The sequence below is a fragment of the Peromyscus californicus genome, unplaced genomic scaffold (assembly GCF_007827085.1).
Source record: "Peromyscus californicus insignis strain IS unplaced genomic scaffold, ASM782708v3 Scaffold_13__1_contigs__length_99412109, whole genome shotgun sequence".
NCBI classification, from domain to species: domain Eukaryota; kingdom Metazoa; phylum Chordata; class Mammalia; order Rodentia; family Cricetidae; genus Peromyscus; species Peromyscus californicus.
Window position 1 is genome coordinate 39,198,053 of NW_026294424.1, and position 8,303 is coordinate 39,206,355.

Below are 8,303 nucleotides of genomic sequence, written 5' to 3' on the forward strand. Positions count from 1 at the left end.
TATTATTGCACAGCAGGTGTTTTGAGAGTGTTCCTCCTTTTTGATGTGGTGTTTCTAATAAGATTGAAATTCTAATTCTAATCATTATTGATTGAACTCTTTATCAAAGAGTTTAAATAACAAATGCAGCTTGACTTTTGGTAAAGCTGAGCAATGAACACAATGGATGGTACTGATGGACTGGTAGTGGCCCACCAGTAAAGGCTGGTGACTGGATGCCTCTTTTCATCCAGGCTGGTCACTGGGAGAGGATATCAAGTTCAAAGCTGGTTTTATTCACATGCTTGTTACTACAAATAACTCCTTGATCCACAATGTTTGCCTCGCTGGGCTGGTGTGGCCACCAGAGATTGTGTGAGTGGGTGTATTTGGGCTCTGAGGTGAGCTTTAGCTTTGGGTGAGCCTGGCTTGATAGTAAGCCAGGCTCACCCAAAATCAACCTCCTTCTTCAGAAGTGACCTCATGAAAAGAAGAAAATGCTGATTCGATGCATTAAAGCAGTATTAATCTGCTGGTCAGATAAGTACATGGAAACTTTATTTAATGTCAGAGGAGACAGGGGACTGGCTAAACAAACAGTAAGAGCCAGTGAACAGGTACTCATGTTGGAACTATGAGGGGCATGTGCATTCCAAGTTTTAACTGAGGTTTCTGAATCCCTGTTTAGCAAATCAAAAGACACCTGCTGCTAAATCTCTCTTTTTCAGAGCGAGAAGAGACAGTGTTAATGCTACAGCTGTGCGTAGGAGAGATACTGCCTTAATCTTCTGGAGAACGGACTTTTCAAAAACACTTAGTATTAACTCCTTCTGTTAGATATGCTCAATTGTTTCAGATTCTGAATCAATCTAAAAGCAACTTAGTTTTATTTTAGACTAGTCAAAAAGAAATTATCGGGGTTTTTTTATAGGTTATAATGCTTAGAATACCAATAATTTTAAATAAGACAACTTAGCTTTTTCTCATGTAACAGTTATTACAAACACTACTCTTCTTTCTAGAAAAGTTTTCATGGTGGTGATGGAGATGGTTGTGGTGATGGAGGTGGTGGAGGTAGTGGTGATGGTGGTGATGGAGGTGGTGGAGGTGGTGGAGGTGGTGGTGATGGTGGTGGAGGTGGTGATGGAGGTGGTGGAGGTAGTGGTGATGGTGGTGATGGAGGTGGTGGTGGTAGTGGAGGTGGTGGTAGTGGAGGTGGTGATGGAGATGGTTGTGGTGATGGAGGTGGTGGAGGTAGTGGTGATGGTGGTGATGAAGGTGGTGGAGGTGGTGGTGATGGTGGTGATGGTGGTAGTGGAGGTGGTGGTAGTGGAGGTGGTGATGGAGGTGGTGGTAGTCATGGTGGCCATGGTGGTGGTGGAGGTGGTGATGTTGGTAGAAGTGCTGGTGATAGAGGTGGTGGTAGAGATAGTAGAGGGGGGAGGTTGTGGTAGAGGTGGTGATGGTTGTAAGGGTGGTGGTAGTGGAAGTGGTGGTCATGATGGAGGTTGTGGAGGTGGTGGTCATGATGGAGGTGGTGGTCATGATGGGGGTGGTGGTCATGATGGGGGTGGTGGAAGTGGTGATGTTGGTAGAAGTGCTGGTGATGGAGGTGGTGGTAGAGATAGTAGAGTGGGGGGAGGTTGTGGTGGAGGTGGTGATGGTGGTCATGATGGAGGTTGTGAAGGTGGTAGTCATGATGGAGGTTGTGGAGGTGGTGGTCAGGATGGAGGTTGTGGAGGTGGTGGTCAGGATGGAGGTTGTGGAGGTGGTGGTCAGGATGGAGGTTGTGGAGGCGGTGGTCAGGATGGAGGTTGTGGAGGTGGTGGTCAGGATGGAGGTTGTGGAGGTGGTGGTCAGGATGGAGGTTGTGGAGGTGGTGGTCAGGATGGAGGTTGTGGAGGTGGTGGTCAGGATGGAGGTTGTGGAGGCGGTGGTCAGGATGGAGGTTGTGGAGGTGGTGGTCAGGATGGAGGTTGTGGAGGTGGTGGTCAGGATGGAGGTTGTGGAGGTGGTGGTCAGGATGGAGGTTGTGGAGGTGGTGGTCAGGATGGAGGTTGTGGAGGTGGTGGTCAGGATGGAGGTTGTGGAGGTGGTGGTCAGGATGGAGGTTGTGGAGGTGGTGGTCAGGATGGAGGTTGTGGAGGTGGTGGTCAGGATGGAGGTTGTGGAGGTGGTGGTCAGGATGGAGGTTGTGGAGGCGGTGGTCATGGTAGAGGCTGTGGTCATGGTGGTGGTGGGAGTGGGTTGTTTGTTAGTTTTACTCGTTTGTGATCAATTTCCCCCTCAAATCAAGCTATTTTACCATCTCAGAATTTTTTAAGTAAATTATTTTTAACAGCAAATATTCCTTAAAGGAGTTTACATGTTTTAATATTTTTTTCACAGCCTATCTCTGCATCTAATTATATACATATATGCACACACATGGTCTGATGGTATAGAACACATAGAAATGCACATGTACAAAATGCCCACATTCCATCATATTATCTTAGAGTGGAAGATAGTTCTAGAGAGTCTCTGATTTGAATTTATCCTCTCATCCATGTGTTACCCAAATTTCCCATTGCTGCTCTGGAAAGGCGGGAAGGGAGAAGGAAAGCGGCTCTCTCTCTGTGGTGAGATTGTCACTGTGCAAGTTGCCATGTGACCACGCTCTTCACATAAACACTGAAGATGTTTGGGTGAGAACCCCAGAAACAACTCTGAAAAGGCCACTAAAGGCACAAGGACTCACAGATTCAAGACACTACCATGTAGGATGCCACATTAGAGAGGACAGGGGAAGAAGAACAATCGAGATACTTCATTCATTCACCACTCATTCATTCCACCACTGAATCATTCTTTCCTTACTTCATTTCTCTGAAGACCACCCATGCCTTTAGAAATGGGTGCTCTTGGCTAACAGGAATGTAGTCAATGCTGCTGTAGTCCTTGCCCTCAAGCAAGTGGTAGACAATAAGGGGGTAGGCTTCTATCAGATGACAGTCCAGAGGTTAACTGCTAGGTTGGAGGGAAGCCTGGGGTTCTACAAGTGGGGACATCTCTCCTAGCCAGAGGTAGAGAGGAATTTCTCAGGAGCTCATAGAGATGGGGTCTGGGGGTGAAAGTCAGTGATCTTGTCATGTAGTAACTATTCTAGGCAAGGTAGAGTATTAGGCACTCAAGGGAGTGCCAACATGAGTCTGATTTGACTCCTGTCCTCAAGGTCTGGCAAGTTTGGCAACACCTGGTTCTTAGATGCTGATAGCTTTCATATCACACTGGAAAGCCTTGGAGTCACGTGGTCTGAGGCTATGTCATATCTAGTGATGAACTTCTGAGACAGCACAAATGTCCTCTTCGATTCCCTTTCCAAGCAAGCCCCTACTAGAGCTGATGGCCATCTTAGTATTTGTAAAGGGTCTATTCAGTTTGTTTGTACATTACTGCTTAGATCATTTTTTTGGTGTGTATATTTTTCAGTTCTTTATATTTACATGTTCTGGATTTTAATCCCTTATAAGATGAATAGCTGGAAAATATTTTCTCCTAGTCTGTAGGTTGTCTCTCCACTCTCTTATTTGTGCTTCTGTTAAATGTTTTGGCAAAGCTGTGATGTCCTTGGAGGACCCAGGCTTCTGGATTGTAAACCAATGAAAACATCCAAATGAGAAATAATCAGATCAACAGCCAACTAAAACAGTCTATAGGTGCACTCAGGGTTTTGGTTGTTGTTTTGTGAAAGTTGAGGTTCAAATGGATCACATGAGCAGATACTTGGCTAGTGGACATTTATAATTCATCAGTCTTAGGAGAGTTGGTCTTTCTGTCCTTATATTATTGTGGGATGATGGCAAGTTGGAAAATTCATAAAGAAAGTTTAAGTCCTAGTGGAAAGGTTAGAACTTTTAAAAAGGAGTTGTCTAAGGAAACAATTAAATCCTCCAACTAACGTAGGACATGAGCATCCTATTGAATGAATCTTCTTCTGGCAGTTATACCTTTGGTGTTCTGGGAGTGATATGTATACCTTGGTTATTGTTAGTAATGCCTATAACTCCAAAATGAATTAGGAGTGCCCTGAATAGCCTTGTGTTGTAAGCATGATACATGTAGAGATGTGTGATTTTGATTTATATGTTGAGTATCTGGGAGGTGGAAAATTCTCCAAGTTTTTCAATCTGAAGAGAGCAAATGTTAGGTGATGGTCCAATGGTTTATAATAAATGTTACGATAGAGCCACTTGCTAGTCTGGTAACCCATATGAAGATGAGTAAAGTTTAGTCAAGTGAATTGTTTCCTGGGTTCTGCCCTTCATAAGAGACACCCTAGCTAAGGGCCAAAAGTAGCCACATTCTGCAGAGCTCCATGATGTATGATGATGAGAAGATCCATTTGCATAGTCTGTGGCATTCCACCAGCCAGTGCAAAAAGGCTCCTCAGGTAACTGACGGGTCTAGGGGAAAGGTGACCTCCTACAGCATCATAGCATCTGGCAAGAGACAGAGCCACAGAACTCATGCTCCTGCATCTGGAATGTGCTAGAAGGCTCAGTTTCCACTCCATCCTACCTGAAAGACCCCAGCAGTTGTGCTTTGCATGGACAACTAGATGGGGAGTGTCATGGACTGGGTCTGAAACCATCTCTACTTTCAAGATAGTCTCTGGGTAACCAGTTATTGCTGTTTTAATGGTAGCCAGCATGAGGGATTTTGTTTTTAATGGCAAAGCTTTTAAATTTTTATTAGTATATAATAATTATGCAAAATAATGGACTTTATTGTGACATTTTCATGTATCCATAGATTGTTCTTTAGTAATATTCACCCTCTATTATCTCTTCTGTCCCCACCCTGCTGGTGCTCCTCCTCTGCCTTAATAGTCCCTTTTCTGTTTTTGACCTTTTCCTTGAGCAAATTCCATTCATGTGGCAGGAAACATGCAATACTTTCCTTTCTGAGTTTGGCCTATTTCATTTAACAAGATTATTTTCAGGTACACTTACTTTTCTGCAAATGACATGGTTCTACTCTTTGTAGCTGAATAAGACTCCATGTTGACTTACCTGTTGCTGGGTATCTATGCTGATTCCATAACTTAGCTACTATGAATGGCGTCACATCACACATGGGTATGTGGATCTATCATATACTGACTGCTTTCTTTGGGTGTATACCCAGAGTGGCTGCTGGATCATATAATAGGTCTAACTTTAGTTTTGATTACATAGGTATCAAAATAGATTATATAGAGATCAAAATAGATATATTTTGATTATATAGATATAGATAATCAATCAGGGTTGTTTCCCTTCCCGACCTCACCAGCGCTGGTGTTTGGTTTCAGAATGAAAACCAACAGGAAGATGGGAAGACAGAATCCCAGCATAGTTCTGAAGAGTTCTAAGTTGCATTTCCCTGATGGCTAAACATGCTGAGTATTTTTTTCCATGTATGTATTGTCCATTATACTTTCTCTCTTGAAAAGGGTCTATTCAGGTCATTTACCCATTTATTGACTAGATTTCTCGGTTTCTGATATTTAATTTTATTATTTCCTTATATATTCTGAGAATGAATCTCTGTCAGATAGACAGTGAGGAGAGATTTCTGCTCATTCTGTAGGTTGTCTCTTCACTCTGTGAATTGCTGCTTTCTTGGGTCTCTATGGAGTGTGTTCAGAAATTAATCATTGTTCTCATATCTTGAAGTGTTTCTATAGTTGAGAGGTCTAAACTTCCTCTGTTTTATAAGCTGGTTTAAACTTCAGTTTCATAAACAATGAGCTTTTAATCAACAACACCCCTGACAGTAGGGAGGAGGGAGAGAACATGTACAAGCCCTGAGTTAGCTCCACAGTATCTCAAAGCATTGACCAAATAAGGACAGTTCCTGCAATGCCCCCTCAAAACTTACCCAAGTATGTCCAAAGATTAAAAAAACCTAAAATCTCAACCTATCAAAAATGCATTCATATAACTGCAGTCTGTTTAACCAATTATGTTTGGAATGATGTAGCTGTTCCTGAAATTCTCCTAGCTATGCTTAAAAGGATCTGCACACCTTTGTCCTGGGTCACCATTTTTGTACAGATGGTTGACCCCATATGCTGGTAAATAAATGCTCTTTGCTCTTGCATACTATTTGAGTCTGGGATCTTCTTTAGCATTTTCATGGACCCCTACACTGTCATGGGGTAGTTTCTTATATCAGCACCATTGGCCATTTTGTAGCCAATGAGAGGCATGAGAAGTTGATAAGACATGTACACTTAGAGGGAAGAGCTCTCAAAGGCTCAAGAGGTACCCTTGACTTTTCCATTGAAATAAACATTTAAATTAAGATGTCTATTGCCATCAGAATGTCCAAACCTCAATAAATACTTTGTATGTTCATAATGAGTGTGTCCACAAATCTCCATGGAGGAGAATACTATCAAGAGGCATGCCTAGTGAAAGGTAGAGGCAGTTAAGACAGTGAAAGGTAATACGCGATGAGCAAGCTGGTGAGGACCTGGTGGTGGCCTGGATGGTTCCACTGTACCCCTCTGGAGGCAGAGCAAGCTGGTGAGGACCTGGTGGTGGCCTGGATGGTTCCACTGTACCCCTCTGGAGGCAGAGAAAGCTGGTGAGGACCTGGTGGTGGCCTGGATGGTTCCACTGTACCCCTCTGGAGGCAGAGCAAGCTGGTGAGGACCTGGTGGTGGCCTGGGTGGTTCCACTGTACCCCTCTGGAGGCAGAGGTCAATGGCACACAAGATGCTGTTGAGACAGGCACTGAGAAGAATGCGTTGGCCAAATCTTCAAGTGCCGAACGAGCTGGGAAAAGTCAGGAGCCATGAGGAAAAACGGGGGTGGCGGAGGGGAGGAGCAGTACTACCCCCTGCAGCTTTCCTGGGGCCTCCCTCAGAAACATCTTCTATCCTTGGCTCTGTCGTTTTCTTTTTTGTTGAGAAGTATTTAGGTGGTGGCCATTTCCTTCCTTCCTTCCTTCCTTCCTTCCTTCCTTCCTTCCTTCCTTCCTCCCTCTCTCCCTCTCTTTTTTCTTTTCTTCCTCCCCCTCCCTCTTTCCCTTCCTCCCCTCCCTCCCTCTCTTCTTTCTTTCCTTCCTCCCTCTTTCTCTTACTTCCTTCTCCCTTCCCTTTCCCTCCCTCCCTCTCTCTCCCTCCCGTTCTCTGTCTCTCTCTGTCTCTCTCTCCCTCCCTCCCTCTTCCTCCCTCCCTTTCTCTCTCTCTCTCTCTCTCTCTCTCTCTCTCTCTCTCTCTCTCTCTCTCTCTCTCCCTCCCCCCTTCCCTCTTCCTTCTTCCTTCTTTTGTCTCCTTTCTGTACCACTTTTTCTTTTGGGCAGTTACCTGCTAAGCTTCTGGTTGCCCCGATGACTAGAGTCTGCCCCAAGAGGCATTTTGCAGCATTCTGATAGACAACAATGTAGTTATAAGGTGAGCATCTTAACACGCTGCTTAATGGTGGGCTCAGGAGGCCCCAGCTCATTGGCCAGGAGATTGACAAACTAGTCTAAACTAGAGACACTCTCCAGGTGCGTCAGAGAGGGCAGGAATAAAAGTTTTCTCCCTTGGCTTTTGTTGTGAGGCTCTGGGCCACATTTACCCAAGGATGTGAGGCCTCCTGAGCAAGGGACTAAGGGCAGCAGCAATCAGGCAATGACAAAGGCAGGTGCCCTGCAAGCCATCTGTATGGTTAGGAGTCATCATTTTTCACGGGGAGGGTCTTGGAACAGGCTCCCAAACACTAGGGAGTATATGGGGGAATGTCTCCAGGGGATAAGAGTGTCAGAGGCCCGAGTAAGCCAGTATCAGTCCCTAGTGGATTGCCTACAGAAGGGAGACCCCCCATTTACCATGGACTATTTGCCAGCCAGAGTAAGGTGAGATTTGTTCAAATACAGAATCCTGCTCAAGGCAAGGATACCCACCTCCAGAGCCTTCTGTGGTGCCCCCTGTTGGTGCTCTATAATATAGCCAGGCCTGGTCACACTGCCCTCAAAGGTTCCCAGAGGAACCACTCCATATCTCCCTCTCTCCAGGAAGATTTGCTTGTCAATTAGCCCCAGAAGCCTCTTGACCTCACATCTAACAGAATGCTTTCTCAACCATACACTGTCTGATGGACTCCCCAAAGGATTACTCTTTAAAGGCAGGAATCTGCAGTTCTCTTCTGGCCTGTGAAGGGTGGGATAAAGCTGCTGTGTCCATATCACAGGCACTCTCTGTAGGGAGAGCTTGTTGGTGGGTAAAGTCTGTGACTGAAGCAAGAGCAGAGAGATGCTGGCTTTCCATGGAATCCTGAGCCACCCTGGTGCCTGACGGTTGTCTCACA